This window comes from Pteronotus mesoamericanus, unplaced genomic scaffold (assembly GCF_021234165.1).
Source record: "Pteronotus mesoamericanus isolate MK-2021 breed Mesoamerican mustached bat unplaced genomic scaffold, CSHL_Meso_final contig_24, whole genome shotgun sequence".
Taxonomy (NCBI): domain Eukaryota; kingdom Metazoa; phylum Chordata; class Mammalia; order Chiroptera; family Mormoopidae; genus Pteronotus; species Pteronotus mesoamericanus.
The window spans coordinates 10,838,085-10,858,293 of NW_026555100.1; the positions used below are offsets into that span (position 1 = coordinate 10,838,085).

The following is a 20,209-nucleotide window of genomic DNA, read 5'->3' on the forward strand; positions in this document are numbered from 1 at the left end:
TTAACCTAATTGGCAAAAGTAGCAAGTTCCCTAGTCACCTTTTTAATATACATGCTTGTCAGAGTGTGGGAGATCAACCCTGTAAAATTCAAGGGACTGCCATATCAGTGAAGTTTCTAAAATTACCATGAGTCTAAAGCAGGCTATTTCTCCTGAAGTGAAAAACAAATTCTACCTGCACCTTGAACCCCCTTCATCACCAAGAGTTAGGCATAATTCTTGGTGAGCCTCTTTGGATTTTGAATGCAGCATGTATTACCCTTAAGCAGGCTCTACTGCCCACTTACTGGGTAAACTCTATGACTAGCAGTTTAAGTGAAGCCAGGAGAAAGAAAGTGCTCTACAATGGGTCCTATCTGCAGAGCAAACAGTCCTGCCTCATAAATTTTATGACCCAGATGACTCAATGTATCGGAACTGTATGTGACAGAGATACTATTTGGAGCCTCTGACAAACCCCAAAGGAGAATTGTCGCATAGACTCTTCTTTTGTCAACAACTATTCCCATTTGAAAAGCAGTTTTTCTCACTTGTTTATGGACTGAACACCCACCTGACCACAGGGGTGAACTAGATGTTACCTAATATAGTGAACAATAAAAACTGGATGTGCTCAGCAGCATTCCATTATAAATCAGAAGTGATGTATCAAGAGCAGGCTTGAGGAGGTCCAGAAGGCATAAGCAAGCTGAAAAAGCAGGTGACTTACACACCCATGGTACTCGGTACCACTATTCTCTGCCTCTTCCTCAACCCAAACCTATAGCTTCATGGGGAGTTTCCTATGATATGTTAATAAAGAAAGAGAAAGCACGGTCCTGATTTATGGATGAACTTGCATGGCACACTGAAATCAGCTGTAGGGCATGGGAGCTGCCCTGCAACCCCATGCAGGAATGGCCATGAAAAACACTGAGAAGGGTAATTCTTCCAATACATTCAATTCTAAATCTTGCATCCAGTTGTCAATTTTGTGTAAGGGTGGAGATGTCCTAAGATATTAATATATATTCATTCATGAGCAGTGCCCAACACATTGACTGACTTGTTAGGAACTTGGAAAGAAAAAGAAATTGGGAAGTCAGTGATGAGAAGATCTGGAGGAAAACTCAAAATTGTCGTTCAGTGTGAAGATACTCTTGTCCTACCTTAGTGCCTACCAGAGGCATACCTAGTGGATGAGGCACTCAATTTTTAGGTGCACAAATGACCCCTGCAGCTTGCTCCAAGTGTCCATGTACAAGGTGGATATGGTGGCTGAATAGACATATGAAAGGTTCAGTAACATGGTTTTTTCTTTCCCAAAGCTGACATGGTTTATACCAGTCGCTGAGTATCCAGCTTGCCAAGATCAGGCACCAACATTGGCATCATCCTCATGGGACCATCCAGCTACCCATTCACATGATGGAGGAGGCTGTACTTTATTCTTAAAAAAAAAGACATGAAGTCTAAATATTGATTTGCTTCCTATTCTTTACAGGGCTTCTCCAATTTTTAAAGACATAAAATGTTATATCCATCTCCAAGGTATCCTCATAACATCATCTCCAATTAATAGGCCTTTTTATGGCATCACAGAATTGACTAGTTTTACCATGTGCACATCACTGAGAAACAACTGGCTTTTTAGAATGGTAGCATGGTCTGCTAAAGGCTCAGTGAGGGGGCTAACAGGGAGATAATACCATATAGTGTTTTAAAGAGAAAAGAAAAAATATCATGGTACTTTTGACTATATTCTCTTCCCCTAGAAACCTTCTCATGAAGATACTGTGATTTCTATAACAGCAATGATTCCTTATGGGGTCATTGCTTACCCATATATTATTTTTGTGAGAAAATTTTTCTTAGAACAAGGAATTTAACTTCTATCTCCCTGAAAAACTCAGGACATCTTCAGTGCCTACCAGGGCTCCGCCCTTAGACGTGGCACTGCTATGAACTGCACACACTGAGCAGCCGTGGGTGGCCGTCCTGCATGTGTACAGTACATTCCAGTTTTCAAAACCCTGTTACATAACATTGCTTATGAATATCTGAGGTGAATAGTATAATAAGCAAGATTTAACAGAATAAAATATTAGTGTCACAGGTGCATGTCTTCTAACTTAACTGATTTTGTTTAACTCTTAATTTATTCTCACCTGGGATCATTAAACCCACATTGAAACCTTTAGAAAAGGAGAAGCAACCTCACAGACTCATCACAAGATTTACCACTGTTAACACAGCTTTCCATGAAAAATAAAAAGTAAGACTTTACTCTGGATTGTGTCTTCCCACAATCTAGTATAAAACAAAAAGCACAATGTAATACACTGCATTTACTTTTCAACATGAATCTGAAGTGGTACCACATCGTCTTACCTCTCCAGGGTCCATAATCAGTCTCCCTCCCATTTTTACTTCTAATTGGCTCTTTTCTTCAAAGAATTATAATGAAACCATAATTTAAAGGATACAACTGTTTTACCGACATTTGTAATAAAAACTGAAAAAATTTTGGTTTTACTTAGAAGAGTAAGCAATTAATAAAAAGCCATGAATTTTTTAAATGGATTTTAGATTCAAGAGAAAATAATGCTTTGAAAGAATGCCATTTCTGATTAGCAATATGAAATAGAAACAGATCATGTGGTTCAAGTTATGTTGAACCTAAAATTTCTGTGTAGTTATCATGTTTCATAACAAATAATGTTATCCACTAACTCTAATAGGTTGATTCGGGTTTGAAGTTCTAGTAACTATTAGCACATATTGAAACTTTTTCTTTCTTGTCCAAAATTAGATAATACAAAGATTACAGTTTAGGATACTAAACTGTATAAATACATGCAGGGATTTAGTAGATTAGGAATAGGGAATAGAACCATCAGCACTTCTTTAAAGCAAAGGAAATTTTTAGATTCCTATTTTCTAGATGGTCTTAAATTATATAAAATTATTATTCTTTAAGATAATGTTGACAAGCTCAATCAAGGATACCTTTTTTTAATGAGATTAGATTTGTCCAGTATAACATTTTGAGGAAAACTCCTTCAAAGGTCCTCATAGAGGTGGTTGGAAGGAGCTCGAGCAAAGGTAAAATCTATAAAGCTAACAGATAAAAATCAGCTTAAATTGTTTCTATCTGTGAAATTCAATTTATATCACTGGACTGAATTTAATTATTTTTTTCATTTAATAAGTACTCTCATATAATGTAGTTCCTGTACAAGATACTATCTCATATTTCTAAGAATTAAGAGTTCAAAGTATATATTGTTTTCTTCTCCTTCTAAATTACATAGCTTAAATGCATTAGGTACAATTGACCCTGATAAGGGTGAATGGACTCCAGTCACTAAAGAATCCCCTGAAAGCTTATATAATACCAGCCAAGGTTATAGATTCTATTATTCTATTTGAAAGGTTTTACTGATATGCAACAAGGGGTCTTAGTCATCCCTATACTCACCTCCCTCCCACACTGTTAGCATAGTGTGTGGTATTCACTGGGCAGTTAATGTTTGCTGAAAAGCACAAATCAGTAAGTATTTAGGGATTCAAATATACATAATAAATCTAATCCTCAGAGAAAATATACCAATGGAGACAAGATATACATGGAGAAAAAGACTCAATGTTGACATAATTTCAAGGTAATAATATACATAGAGTCACCCCCAAATTTTAAACTAAAAATGTATTCAACTACACCAAGTTAATTCTCTCACTAATGTTCCCCTCTGCCTCCAAATTTCTCTATATGTGTATTCTTCTGCTCCCAAATTTTTCTTCTCTTAATGGTATAATATATTTTGCTTACATTATCAATCAGCAAAATATTTTTACAAATGCAATGTTTTGATATGATTTTTAAGAAGAAGAATGGATACAAATCTATGCATAATATCAAATAAAATGAACAAATTTATTAGGCACCTGAAATTTATACCCAGAAAAGGAGTCCTATGAAAGGAGCTCCTAATTCTATCACTGAGATAGGAGTTAAAAATAAGACTTAGATCATTGCCAGTTAAATCAATTCCAGTGATTTTTTTATTGAAGGGAAGTTCTAATTTGATTTATAAAAGTTTAATTTCAAATTAGAACAGATGTTAATATCCCTTATCAACCATTATTTTGTTACGCATGGTAGGAAGATAAGCCGATAAGGTCATCTGCCTAGATTGAGATACTATGCATTATTTACAGCTCTAATTTTTGTTCAGTAATTGGTAGGTGCAGTTCTAATTTTGCTTGCTAATGACTACAATATATTGTTCAGGCAAATCAGAGAAACAGAATGTTCTGTTACTTTCAGCACTATTGCTAAAAAGTGATGCAGTGAGTTCTAGTTGAATTAAGTGCCTTTACCAATACCATAATTCACCACAAAGATTCTAACACTAAAAACACACCAACAATGAAATAAACTTGATTAGAATGGAATTTGTATATTTGTTTGGCATTGATCTCCATCATCAGTTACCTTTTCTTTATTGTAATTTTGGGCAGAATGTTGTGTTTCATGCTCATACTACTGCAAAATGCCTATTATCTGTGAGAAAACATATACTTAAAATTGTTTTCTTGAATGCAAAATAAAAGTAAAATACTCCTCAAAAGAAGAAAGACAAAAATTCTTTCTCAGAGGTCAGAGAGAAAGTGGACTTTTTAAAATTAACAGACAATAGGAGATCAGAAGTTGCAAAATTATAAAGTCTTTTTTTCTTTCTTTTTCTTTTTCTTTTAACTAGAAGAGAGGAGCAATAGCGGCTAAGGAAACACAGTCATTAGCATGGGAAGATATAGAAGTACTTTCTAAATTGGCAGCCTCTAAGTCACATGGGAATCTGAATTGAATCATATAGGAAGTTAGGTCAAAGATGATTTTTACTCAAGGAGATTCTCAGGGATAATAGCTGAGACCTGCATACACATAAAGGCCTTGAGACAGCTATTAAGAGTGAAAAAAGTCTTTAATTCCTATAGTGGCAGATTCCATGCCAAACTCTAATGTACTGAGCCCCTCACAGATGAAGTTACAAATAAATGAAATCAATAAAATAAAGCACACAGATCAAGGACTAGGGTTGTTTCTCAATGTTTAAAAGTTTCAGTGCAGGTTTTAATGTTCCCGAACAGGAATAAATTAAGAGTTGAATAAAATGTATTTAAGTTAGAAGACATCCAACTATGGTTCTAACATTTTATTCTGACAAATTTTGGGGGGGGGCGGTAGTCTTTTAAACAACCCTTAGGCTCACTAAGTTCATAGACTAAGACTAAGTATTAGTTAGGAGATAACAAATTATTTGGGTGCTCCTAAGGGTAAATATCTTAGGAGCTTCTAAACAGGTCACAGAAATGAGAAAGAAATTTTTAAAAGTCTCTTGTTACAGATAACAATGAGATGAGCTTGAGAGAGGAGGAGCACTTTGTAAACAGCTGGGTAAGCAAGTGCTATAGAGAGAGAAGAAATCAGTAGTCGAGGTTAGATAATTTCATTCATTCTTCAGGCAAGACCACAATTTTAGTTGCTGAACAGGTATTTTGCCTTTCATTTGGCCTTGTACTAAAAATCACATTGTTAACTCAGTGTGCCCCACAAATTATCATAACTATCATATCACATTTTGGAAGCACACCATATCCCAAGCTTTGTACTAAGCATTTTATGTATATTATTTAATTTAACCCTCACAGCTATTTTATGAAGCAGGTGTCAACATTTCCACTTACAGAAGGGGAAAGAGACTTGGAAAGGTTAATTTATTGCACAGCCTGAAAGAGCCAGAGGTGTGACCTATATCTTTGTGCATATTCACTGCAAAGCAAATCCTTTTAAACCTTTCATTTTTCTGCAGTTGGTCACATTACATATTTTACTTTGTAAGGAAGGGTGACTAATAAGCAAATCAAATATTGCACCCATCAACTTGTGTGTTACAGACTGAAAATGGATTAGCAGAATCATCTTATCTCTTGATGAATATATTAGGTAGATTAAAGAAGTTATTAGGATATCCCCTGGGAGAGATGGCAGAACTAGTGTTGGAGTTAGATCAGGGTATTGTCATTATTTACTCTATACATTCATTAAAAATTTACAGTATTTTGAACTATGTTACTGTGTGTGAGTAGTAGTTCATAGAGGAAGGTCTGGAAAAATACAGCCTAGAGTCAAAAGCTGGCTCTTCCACTAGTGATGCAACTTTGGTAACATTTCTTAACCACTTTGTTTTTTCTGCTTGGAAAAAGGGACACAAAGAGCAACTACTTTATAAGGTGCTTGTGACTATTGAAAGTGATGACACATAAAATGCTTAGCACAGATCCTGACACTTAGAAGAATTTTATAAATTTTAGCCATTATTATTATTTTCCATATTTTATTAAATTCTCAACTTTATTAGGCTTTGTATTTTATAGTCCTATAAAAGGAGTGTAATTTGGTAATTAGTTTTATTTATGAGAGAATAGAACTTTCTTTTTTTTAGAATCAAATAATCTTTGAATCCTATACGAGTTATATTTGAATTTGTTTTAAATTCTCCTGAAAGAATATTGACTTTTATGAGGAGTTTAGTTATATGTCATATATTAATTTTCTATGTTCCAGACTGCATTGGCTTGGATGCTGAGTACTGGAATTGTAAGCTTTCTGTGTGAATTATAAAATGAACTAAAAGTACAAGGAAACAAATTTGTAGAAAATCAAATTTCTTCTAATCTTAGCTAGATGGTATAGATTTGGGGGAATGATTTTCCTTTGATGAATCAGTTTTTGGAAAATGTTATATATCCTTATATTCTAAGATTCTGTTATATTAAACTGAAATGCTATTATCTTAGTTGCTATTTCTCCAAAACAAGTTAAGAGTATATCACTACTTCTAACATTAGAGTTAGATCTTTTTGTTATATATGTTGTTTGAAGTCATGTTATTAGCACACCTTTAAGCCACTACTATTTTGGGCTTGTAATGTAAGAAACCCATGCAAATAAGCATCTGGCCATTAATGTATGTAGGTTATTTTTATATATGTGTGTGTGTGGTGTGTATATGTGTATATATGTGTGTATATTTATGTATAATTTTACATAATGGATTGGGATCTGTGGGGCTACATGCCTCACAAGTTGTATAAATCTGTAATTAACCAAATTAAATTAAAAAGGTAGATATCACTATATTTCATAACACACAGGGCAGGGACTTAATGGAGCTACTGGTATTTGCATATTAAATGAAGGGCACCACAGTTCTAAAAAACTGCCTATGGAGATTCTAAAGACTTTGTTGGATCCAAGTTATCCTCTTAAGAAATAATAGCAATCAAAAATAATTGACGATTTTCTCACTGATACTTATTGAGTATGTTTTATCCTTTGGATGATTAGAGCAAATATAGAAGAATCAGATACTATATGGGCCTTTCGACGTGACTTCCTGTGGTGAGATATCTAAGGAGGGCCGTATGTTTGATAGTCATCGTGGGGAGGGAGATCGTGAGAGGAGGCCAGAGCTTCTTTATTGGGCGGCAGTGGCTGTGGGCCAGCGGGGAAGAGTGGGGCGAGGCATCACCGGTAGAGGCCATCAACTTGGATGTCGGCGGAGATCTCGGTTTCCCACTCGTCCCATTGTTGACCAGATTTTCCTGGTATAGCAGCTCCTCATGTGTCTCCGTGGAGAACTCCAAGTTGGGGCCCTTGATGATGGCATCCGCAAGGCAGGTTTCCTGGCAGAACCACAGTAGCTGCACTGGGTCACCTCGGTGTCGTTGTGGGTGGTCCGGCGGCTTCCCTAGGCCCGGCCCGTGGTCGGCCTGGGTGGTGAAGCCTGGGCAGCGCAGAGGGCCTCACAATGCTGGCGGGCAATGCAGCTCTCCTCCTCGGTGCAGCTACTAATGGTGCACCCGTGGAGGTGTGGGCTCAGGGAGTCCTTGTCAAACGGGTAGTTGATGGTGGCTGGTTCCTGGAGCAGGTAGCTCAGGGTCATCATGCCAGGCCTTAGATGAGCTCAGACCACAGCAGGGTCTGAGCTGCCCAGTCAGTCACTGATTTCATGTCCATCAGAGCTCTCCCAAGTTCACGTACTTGGAGATGGCTGCCACTGCGCTGCTGTGGAGGTACTAGCCACTGGGACACGCGGCGTGTGCGGCCTCAGCTAGGATCCGAAGCAGCGCGGGTATAGTCACGCAGCTCATCTCCAAGTGCCGCGGCTCCTTCCTGGGGCCAAGCAGGCTGCCCCGGGAGTCTGCTTTCTCTTTACTTTGTTCCTAGTTTTTGAGATCTAAACCTTAGGTGTAATAACCTGATCCTAATTTCCTCATCTGTACGAGAGCAAACAATGCTATTTCATTTGGGGTTCTTTTGAAGGTTAAACGAGATAATTTATTTTATGTGAAGTGGCTGACATGTAATGATGTTCAGTGCACTTTAAAATGTATGCTATTTGTGACCTGGTGTTTGTTCTGTCTCCTCTCGTCCTTCCGTTTTTACATTTAAGGCTTTTAACTGAAGTTATCTTTTGCCTCTTTCATAGGTAATGATCCTGATTTATTTTATAGTATGGTGTTCTCCAAACAGGAGGATCCAGGAGGCATGCACAGTGATGATCTAGCGGTGGACCTGAAAAATGTTAGAACTACTACTGCTATTTAATTTTTATTTAAGAAAACAAACATTTTAAGTTTAGTAATATTTAATATAAAGGCTAAGAATAGTGTTTTTACATAATGTATAAATAAATACATTGAGTGTGAATGCTATTTTTTTTTTAATGACAGGAGTGCTTTATCAAAAAGGTTTGAAAGTTATTGACCTGTCATTTAGTACCTGAATAAAAGCTTTATGGGTGATAGAAAGGGGAATTTGAAAAAGCTTCTTCTGAAAACATTCTTAGGTCCAGAATTGAAGTGGGTCACAAGGAGGTAACCTATTTAGGTATGAATGTTAGAGGGCAATGTGGGTCAGTGTTAGGGCTTGGATCTTTTGAATTTTTGTAGTTTTCTAGAGTGGATCTTCAGCTTCTTTATAGTTTTAGGGTAGTTTTGTTGTCATTGTTACAGGAAGAATCACCTCATTGAAGTGTGGTTTGTTCCACATCTACTATTAATAAGATTGCAATTTTATTTGTAAGGGAAAAAAGAAAAAATGCACAGATGTGTAGTATAAATCTATTGTAAATACTCTTATTAAGTAAGCAACAAGACCTGTGCCTTATAAAGTGAATACTATTTAAATTGGTTGCTTCGGTATTTCAAGAATGACATAAGGCTATTTGGTGGGATTCATATACTGAGAAAATTTTATTTCATGTTGAAGCAAATAAATAGAAGCTCATGCAAAGATGTAGTTTGTACTCCTGTCATTGGGGCTCAAACACATATAATAGAACGATTTTCCATTGATCCTACTAACTTCATTTAGGACTAAGACCGCTTTTGCTGAACTGTACTTGACTTGAGAAATCTGTAGTCAGTTGGATTTCAAAGCCATTTCACAATACTGCTTCCACTGGAACCAAACAGTTTTATAGAAGAGTAAGTTAGTTATTTTGAGAGTTGGACTAATCCATTTCAGTGATCATAAAACAGTGCTCTTGCCATTGATGCTTTACTTAATAGTGTTAAATTTATGCATAGTAACAAAACATGAAATAGTTTTTGTGAAAAGTGCCAATTACAGAATGGGCTAAACTTACTTTGACTACAAAGACTCGTATTACTATGATGATCAAGATGCTTTACCACTCTCAATAAAAGCTGTTATTTTTAGTAATTCAAAGCCTATTGATACTCCTTTAATAATAAAACTATGTTCTAACTATATAATCATGGAGAATACTAGAGACATAACCATATGTTTCTCTACAGTCCTTGAAACACAAAATCAAATACTAGTGTTCAATACTATTCAAGATTATATTGGACCAAGAAAGTATATCTGATGAGTGTTTCAAGGCTGCTCACATCATCTTATTACTTGTGAAGGACACAGATTGGCCTGACTGTGAGCTGGGTATAAATGACTATAAGAAGAAAAACCATCTGATGAATTCAAGTCATTTATGTGCTGTCAATTTGAGTTATATGTGCATAAAGGACGCCTTTTATAGGGACACATGCAGTTATTTAAGAAGAGTGTTTCTACAATATCATACTATATGCAAATATTCAGAAAATATTTGTATGAAAATAATGGCAAATTTGATGACTGGAATCTGGCAAATTTGATGATGCCTGGAATGGATCTGAATATCAAAAATAAATAAATATATATTTATAATCAGCTCCTTTGTTTGGCCCAGCCCATATATACATACGACATTTTTTCATGTGCCAGTCACCACAGGATAACACAGAAGAAGCTCTTGATTTTGGTGGGGAGGATGGGATCTCAGAAAAAGTGCCAAAAAATTTTGTTCAAGGATCATTCCAGACACAGAGGGAAAGGAGGGTAGGCGGAGGTAGCAAAGGTTGAAAGGGGGATAAATGGTGAGGGTAGGACTTGGGTGGTGAACACAGAGTACAGTGTACAGATAATATATTATAGAATTGTACTGCAAAACATATAATTTTAATAGCTATGTCACCTTGATGAATTCAATAAACACATAAATAATAAATTAAAAATAATTGAAAAAAAAGAGAATTTTTCCAGGTTTAATGAGAGCTAGGAAAAGGATCTTTTTCAGTAGAGCTGTAAAGCCAAACCAGAAATATTGATATTTCTCAGGTCCTTGAAATGCTTTAAATAGAGACAATTAGTATTTTTATATCAACTGTAAATAAATATTATGTTCTTTAAAAATTTTATAATTAATTCTGTGTTGTAGTATTTTAAGTCAGGAGTTAATGCACAGTAAATTTTACAGATATGAAAAGTTGTATCTTAAAGGCATCCTCATTTCTTGAATGTTTTAGTACTCAATAGAGTAGGAGAAAATTAGATGATTGTTTTGGTACTAATTTAAAGTTTGGTCAGAACTATAAGATACTTAAATAATAGGTAATAACTAAATTTCAGAGAGGACAGGTAATAGTCATAATTTTTTAAGTGCTTATTGTATAACAGCTGTTTTGCTCAGTACTTTACATAAGCTGTATAATACAATCCTTACAGTAACCTTGTGGGACTTGTAATATTGTCCTCATTTTACAGATAATGTTACTGAAGTCCAGAGAAAGTAAGGGATTACTTAAATGTCACACAACTAGTAAATGGTAGAACTGGGGTTTCTACTAAGGGCTCTCTGGTTCCATAGCCTGTATAATTCCAGAATATTATACTTCCCACAGATCATCATTTAAAAATCCATTATTTCTCTATAGATTGAATAGAGCTCTCACGAGAAATCAGTTTGTTCCTGAGTGGGTATGAGAGTCACTGAGGTTTACTTAATAGTTTCTTTCAATTGACTCAAATTTCTAAGAGAGGGCAAATATCTTCATTTACTATTTGGACTAATAAAGGTGTACCACACTTGCAGAAGCATACTGTGTATGCTAGAAACCAGCCCATACATTTGGTGCAGAATGAAAATATGCCCTTCGTTCGGCCCAGCCCATTAATTTTAAAGCACCCAGAGCCTAAAGCAGCCCCCAACAGCTGGAATACTACCTGTTATTCCAAAATAGACACTAAAATCCTCTCCTTCTTTATAAAAAATAAAACCATTCCTCTTTTCTTAACAAGCTTTCTCAGTATAACAGGAAATAAAATTGATGGCCTGGTGTTCTTTCTTATTTTGTACTGAGTTCTGCATTGTACCGCTGTTAAGATGAAATCTGGAGTATTCACAAAGAGCAAATGTAGGTCCTGCCTGTGGGGAACCCTTGTAAAAGATAAACTGTGATTTTATGATGACATATTCTTAGGCCACACATAATTAATTTTAAATAATTGAATTAGTACAAATATATTTTTATATTTTATAAAAATTTTTTTCTTTCTCATTTCTTCTCTCTTTACAAAACAAGTTTTGATTTTAAAGACAAATACCATATGATCTCACCTATAAGTGGAACCTAACCAACAATACAAAGATGCAAGAAAAATAAGACCAGCAACACTGAAAGGAAAAGAAATCAACAGAGACAAGATGGAAGGAGGGAGGGGGGGCGGGGAAAAGGAAGGGAAGGGGAAAGTCAAGGAACATATAGCAGGACTCATGGACAAAACCACAGGGGAAGAGCTAAGGGAGGGTAGGAGGGAGGGGGCAAGGGAAAGTGGTGGGGGGTAGGCAGAGACAAATGTATTTGAAAAAATAAATTGAAATAAAATTAAAAAGAAAAAAGAAAAAAATTGTAAAAATCCCTTAAAATATCTTCCTCGGATATTTCATTTTTGATGCCTATTTGAGAGTTTTTTTTAAAGCAGTGTAAAGTTGTGCCAAGAGCACTAGACTGGATATTATTGTAATAATGATTGAATCAGTTTTATTTTGTGGGAGGAAGTGTTTAGTTCAGTGTCTGATACTTCTTAGATGTCTACTGCTTTCCTTTTTACATCCCTGTTAGTGGAATTAGTTTGGGCAATTCTCTAGGCTTCACTTTCCTTACTTAAAAATGTGAGCCTTAAAGATGATGATTTCTAAGGGCCTTTAGCTAGCTCTACAACGCGATAATTTACTGATAGATATGTAACATCTGATGCAATAGGCTAGACTGTTTGCTATCTTTTAAACATGTCATGGTTATCCCTACCTGTATGCTTTTAATTATTCTGTTTTCCTATCAGGAGAGTTTTTTCTCCTCACTACAAATCTGAAATCTTCCAATCAACATTTGTTCACTAATATTTTCATTGAATACTTACTGTCTACAATGTTAAAGGAATGAGTATAAAAACAAACCTTTAACTTCTAATTAGCCTTCAAAGACTTTTTAAGCTTTAGTTGCTATATTAATTCTTCCTAAAAATACTAGATGACTTCGATCTCTATACTTTCTCATGTCCTATATTTATTGTGTTTATCATATTTTTGGTGACTATATTTTGGGAAGAGAAAATTACATCTTATCTCATCAGCTAGCTTATACAATCTTACAGAGGAGATGTCATGACATAAAATTCTTTTTTATTTTTCTTAACATGTGGTATAATTTTTAAGTGTTTTTAGATTAGAAGGTATGCATGCTACTAATAATATGGTAGTTTAAATTAATAAAGTTCTGAGCTAGCATAATAGGGATGTAAATGAAATGGAAGAAGGGGACTCAAAAGGCACTATAGGTTTTTTTTTTGATTTTTAGTTTTCTTGGCTAGTTTGAAAAATAGTTCATATGGAAAATAATGCAATAATTAGTTAATAATATAATGATAATTTCTGTGTTTTGCATACTCATAACTGTAACCCTACTATTACCCCATCCTGTATATAATTTGTAGAAAGGCCTTTAACATACATAAAAATTTAAAAATAAAGTAATAAGATTAATATTTTTAATAGTCACTCTAGAACTCATTCTATATGTCCCTTGTGTTCACTGAGAATGCTATAAACTTATTCCAATGTGATCACATTTTCAAAAAGTTGCTTTTTTGGAATGAGGTTTGTAGCTATTATGGCCCAAATAAAAATATTACTCTGACTACTTTATAGCACTGTTTGTTTTAGATTAAAAATCATTATATACTCAGCCTGACCAAATAAATAGCTTTTAAATTATACTTTGTTCAATTAAATGTTTCCCAAGTATGCTGATTGACCATTATTAACACTTTTTTTTACTTCATGGTAAGTAAAAATTAAAAAATCCAAGATATATATAAGTAGGTGAATACCATGGAAGAAGTGATACTTCTTCCTAAGATAGTGATTTTAAACAAAATAATACTAATTTGGTGACATGGATTCTGCTGTCTTCATTGAAAAATCAGTTAATTTAAAGATACATATTTGTTGTCCATTAAACCCATCCACTGTTAAAAAGAATTAAAAAAACCACAACAGCCAGGAAGCACTTTTGAAATGGTCATGTGAGAACCTCTGAAAACCCACTTCATAGAAGTAATTAGAACACTGGCAAAAAATATTCCAAGTCAACTTTTTCAGAACTCTAGAAATGAACCAGACTTTTGCAATAAGAACAATGACTGGATATCATTAATAACGATAGTTTTTGTGATATTTTACCTTGCCATATTTCTATCCCCCACTCCCTAGATCCACAGTAGCCTTGAAAGTCAGTAGTCACATAACCAAAGTAGCTGTGAAATTAGAAGTTTGACAGCCACTGGGAGGCCAAAATGGGTTTGGAGCTGCCCCAAAGCCCTATTCCACTGAGATAATAGTTGCTATTTGACTGTCTGGCAGCTTCTTACAAAGTCCCACTCTCACAGGGTTTGTCTTTATTTGCCCAGAATTAGAGGTGTTCAGTGGGAAAGAACCAACTCCAGAGGGGTATGTTGAAAATGGTCAGCAGTAATTGTCTAACATCACAGGTTCCTGAGGCTATGACACTAGTTTGAAAAAAAAAAAGATGTGGGCCCAAGACCTTAAGAGAAAAATCTAGAGAACAGAGAAGTCCTTAGGAGGTTTTGAAAAGCTTTGATTATTTTTGAGGATCCAAAAATCCAAACACCTGTGTAGGGTTCTGAGCACACCCGAGAAGTACCTGAGAAGACTCTAATCTCCCACCTTTGGCCCACCTTGGTGCTGTGTGAAAGCAGCAAGTGAAGGATAAAACTTTTTGTTTTTTTAAATTCCAGACATTGAAGGGCATAACCCAACACACACATACACCCTTTTGACCAAGGGCAGACAGATTGATTCAAGGCACTTAAGGAAATCTTTGTCCAAACATTGGTTGAACACTAACTGAGCAAAGGCTTTAGTTACTGTGCTAAGGTTGCAAGTTTTACATAATGAGTCCAGGAAAGTCATTAAAACAAAAGGAAATAGCAATAGCAACAAAAACAAAAACAAACCTAGAGTGAGGAGTGAATTGATCTCCAGAGTTGCCACATTACATTATTTAAAATGTCCAGTTTAAACAAACAATTATGAGATATATAAAGAACCAAAAATGTACAGATCATACATTGGGGAAAAAACCCAAAACAAAAACAAAAAAGTCAATATAAACAGTCCTAGAGGAAGGCTAGATGTTGTATTTCTTAGACAAAGATTCTAAATCACCTGATTTAAAGATATTCAAAGAACTAAAGGAAGCTATATCTAAAAAATAAAGGAAAGCATGAGAAATATGTCTTGCTAAATAGAGATTATAAGTAGGTAGAAATTATTTTAAAAGAACCAAATAGAAATTCTAGAGTTAAGAAATACAAAAACTGAAGTGAAAAATTCACTAGAGGGACTCATGAGATTTGAGCTAGCAGAAGAATGAATCAGAAAAGCGAAGCTAGGTCAGTTGAGATTATTCAGTTGGAGGAAAGGAAGAAAAAAATATCACAAAAAAGGACAGAACCTCGGGGTCACCATCAACTGAACTAATGTATGCATAAGGGGAGTCCCAGAAAGAGAGGAGAGAAAGTGACAGAGATCAGTTGAAGAAAGGATTTCTTTAACCTACACAGTAACCTACACGGTCAAAATAATCAACAGATTCCAAGTACGCTAAACTCAAAGAGATCTACACCTAGACACATCATGGTCAACTGGTCAAAAGCCAAATTCAAGAGAGAACTTGAAGGCAGCAAGAGAAAGATGAGTAATCATATATAATGGATCCTCAATAAAGTTAACAGCTGACTTCTTATGAGAAACCATGAGACCACCAAAAAATGGGTGATATATTCAAAGGGCTGACATACACATATAAAATATTAACCAAGAAGTCTATATTCAGTAAAACTATCAAAAATTAAGATATTCCCAGGAAACAAAAACTGAGAGAATTTATTGATAGCTGAATAGGTTTGAAACAAATAGTACAGAGAATCTTTCAGGATAAAATTAAAGAACACTAAAGAGTAACTTGAATCCACAAAGAGACAAAGAGCACCAGCAATTGTGACTCCATAGATAAATGTGAAAGAGATAGTAGAAAGGTATTTCTGTTTGTAATTCTTTTATACTTTTGATTTAAAAGATAATTTCACAAAGTAATAATTATACAGTTGTATTGATTAGTTTACAATATATAAAGATGTAATTTGTATCAAATAATGTAAGAGCTGAAACTATAAACCTCTCTCTCAGTCTTGAAAAAGTGGACTCTGTGTAGACTGTGTGTCGAATAGTTTTGGCAGGCTGGTTGTAAGCAGGGAAGGTGCATGTGTACCTGGTGTGTCTCCTGACTTGATGTAGGGGGTTCTGGGTGGGGCTTGGTGTCTGCATGCTTTCTTGTCCTTCTAATCCAGGTGGGGCTGCCAGGTGTAGACAGGCTGACAGGGTTGCCTCGTGCATACTTGGTGTGACCTCTTGCTTTAACTGTATTATGTCTTACTTTCCACCAGCTCTGCCCCCTCTCTGGGTAGGGTAGTCCTGGATGACACCGCCCCATTCTGCTAGCTCTGCATTCTCACCTGGTGGTGCATGGGCATGCGTAGCCTGTCTGTATGCGCTGTTGCTTGAATTTTCCACTGTCAGGGCAGTGTGTAGTCAGGGCCACTCTACAAGCCTAAACCTGAATGCCCTAGTCGCTCCACCCTTTCTGTGGATGTGGCAGCCTTGTGTATGTGCACAACTGTATTTTACTAGTTCTTTACCTTTTTGGAAGGGTAGCCCTGTGCATGTACACAGTGGCGCTCCACTTACTTTGCATGGGGCAGCCCTGCATATAGTACTGCACAGTTTTTCTAGCTCTGAATTCTTTTCAGGGAGGGTCAGCCCCATCTGCATATGCAGCAGAGCCCCACTATTGCTGCACTTTTTCTGATTGGGGCAGCCTTGACTGCTGGTACAGCAGCATTTGCTAGCTCTTCAGATGGGGAAACACTCACCCTCTTTCACACCATGCCCTGTATGCGCAGCCCAGTGGGTGCGTAAAGCATCACAGAAGTACTAACTGGATCAATCTCTGTGCAGAGGGGCCCCTTGTATGCATACCATGGAACCCTTCTGTTGGATCTATTTCCAGGAATAGTGGCTGGAGATGGGCTACAGAGCCCTGCAGCCCAGCAAGAGAACCTAGAGAGGGCTCCCGCCCACTGTCCATGTACAGTGGAAGAGTAAGCCATGGTACTCACAGTTCCTCCACCCTGGGTTGTTCCCTCTACCCCTGGAGAGCTCTCATGTTTTCTCAGCCTTCTCTGTTTGGTTTTTCTCTCCTGTTTGTTGTGCAGAAGCTGTTCAATTAGCTCACAGTTTTCTCACAGGAGGAATTGCTCTGAATGTAATGTATATTTGATGTTTTCTTGGGAAGGCACCTACCTCAAATTTTAAAGGAAGAAGTAAAATTGTCTTGCAGGTGATACGATTTTTCTGTTGTGTAAATGTCCTATAGTTGTTTTATCCACTCTGCTAATGGACACTTTGGCTGCTTCCATATCTTGATGATTGTAAATAATGTTGCAATGAACACAGGGGTGCTTATGTTCTTTCAAATTAGTGTTTTGGGTTTCTTCAGATATATTTCCAGAAGTGGGATAGCTGGGTCAAAAGGCAGATCCATTTTTAATTATTTGAGTTATCTTCATGCTGCTTTCCACAGTGGCTGCACCAGTCTGCATTCCCACCAACAGTGCACAAGGGTTCCCTTTTCTCCACATCCTCGCCAGCACTTGCTGTTTGTTGATTTATTGATGATAGCCATTCTGAAGAGATGTAAGGTGATATCTCATTGTGGCTTTAATTTGCATTTCTCTGATGATTAGTGACATTGAGCATCTCTGTGTCAGCATGGATGGACCTGAAGAACATTATGCTAAGTGAAATAAGCCAGAGAAAGACAAATACCATATGATTTCACTCATATATAGAATCTAATGAACAAACTCAATGAGCAAAATGAAGGCAGACTCATAGAGAGCAGGATGACATCTGTTGAAGGGAGAGGTGAGGGGGTGGAGGGATCAAACAAAAAGGAAAAAGGACTCATGGACATGCACAGCAGAGGGGAGGGGTATAAGAGGGTTAAATGGTAATGGAAAAATGCAATTAAAAATTAAAAAGGAATTTTGGCCAGGATCTTATATCTAGAAAATCCTAAGAACTCCGCTAAGGATCTATTTGAACTAATGAGCAAATTCAAAGAAATAGGAGCATATACAATGAACATATAAAATTTGGTTGTGTTTCTATACACTAAGTATACAGTATTTGGGAAAGAAAGAAAACAATCCCATTTACAATAGCATCAGAAACAGTAAAATGTTTTGCAATAAATTTAACCATGGATGTAAAAGATCTCTATCCTAAAACCTATAAAACATTGATGAAATAAATTGAAGAAGACACAGATAAGTAGATGTGTTCATGTGTAAGAAGAATTAATATTGTTAAAATGTACTTACTGCATGTACCCATCTATAGGTTTAATGCAATCCCTACAAAATTTCCAATGGAATTTTCACAGAAATAAAAAAAATATTGGTATCTCAAAAAAACCCTGAGTACCCAATACAATCTGAGAAAGAAGAAAAAAAGCTGGATGCATTACTTCCTGATTTTAAACTTTATTGTAAAGCTAGTTTAATCAAAGCTAGCTATGATACTGGCATAAAGACAAGCACATAGACCAGATGGAACAGAATTGAGAGCCTAGAGATAAACCTGTGCATATACAGTCAATATTTAACAAGGGAATCAAAAACACTCAGTGGAGAAAGGATAGTCTCTCCAATCAATGTTGGGAAAACATGATTCATATGCAAAAGAATGACATTGCATTCTACTCCTTTTTTAATCACTTGCAAAAATTAACTTAAAATGGATTAAAGACTTAAACATAAAGTCTGAAACCAAAACCCCTAGAAGAAAACAGAGGCAAAACCTTCTTGATATTGGTCTTGGAAAAAATTTTTTCTTGGATATGACACCAAAAGTGCAAGTTACAAAGGCAAAAATAAACAAGTAAGACTATATCAAACTGGAAACCTTTTGTGCAGCAAAAGAACACCATCAACAAAGTGAAAAAAAATGATGGAATGAGAGAAAAATAGGAAAACAATTTCTCTAAGTGGTTAATACCCAAAATATATAGGGAATACATACAAATCAATAGCTAAAAGCCCCCAACAAATAACCCGATTAAATAATGAACAGAGGACCTGAATAGACACTTTCTTACAGAAGACATACAAAAATTATTATTTTTTAAATAAGATGTACAAATTGTGAAGAGGGACATGAAAAGGTGTTGAACATCATTAATTATTAGGGAAGAGCAAGTCAAAATCATAAGATATCTCCTCACACTTACTAAAATAGCTATTATTAAATAAATGTAAGAGAACAAGTAGTGAGGAGTATGTGGAGGAAAGAGGACTCTTGTGCACTGTTGGTAGGAATGTAAACTGTTATAGCTACTACTGAAAATAGTACGGATGTTCTCCAAAAAAATTAGAAATAGAACTATCATGTGATCCTGCAATCCCACTTCTGAGTATACATTTGAAGGAAGTAAGGTTACTTTCTCAAAGGGATAGCTGTATCTCTGTGTTCATTGTAGCACTATTTACAATAGCCAAGAAATGGACATAACTTAAGAGTCCATTGATGGATGACTGGATACAGGAAATGTGATATGTTTGTATATCTCATTAGGGACACTGTTCATAATAGCCAAATATGTAAATAATCCAATGTCTATTAGTTGAGTAATGGACAAATAAAATATGGCATCTCCATGTAATGGAATATTATTTGGCAAAAAAAACCAATAAAAAGGAAGTACTAATACATACTAAAACATGTACATACCTTGAAATATGTGAAATGAAAAAAGTCATAAAAGACCAAATATTATATATAAATTAATCTATATAACATGTCTCAAACAGGGAACTTTATAGAGAAAGTAGAGTTCTGGTTGCCAGGGATTGTGGTAACAGAGTAAATAGTGAGTGATTGCTAGTGGGTACAGGGTTTCTTTATGGGTTAATGAAAATTAAAAAAATAGTGGTGATGTATGCATAATTTTGTGAACGAACTAAAATTCATTGAATTGTATACTTAAAAGGGTTAATTTTACAGTATGTGAGTTATGTATCAATAAAGTTATTAAAAATATAACTAGTTAATTAAAATAATTAATGTAATTTAATTACATTTTATTTTTTTGCATTGTAAAGTGAGTCGGTAAA

At 35.6% G+C, this 20,209-nt stretch overlaps 1 protein-coding gene and 1 pseudogene across 2 annotated transcripts in view; one reads left to right on the top strand and one right to left on the bottom strand.

Annotated features, from left to right (window-relative positions):
* The window catches only part of CTNNA3 (catenin alpha 3), a 1,483,556-nt gene that overhangs the window by 299,250 nt on the left and 1,164,097 nt on the right, over nt 1-20,209 (top strand). The window lies entirely within an intron of this gene.
* Nucleotides 7,574-8,199, bottom strand: LOC129069953 (NADH dehydrogenase [ubiquinone] iron-sulfur protein 8, mitochondrial-like; annotated as a pseudogene).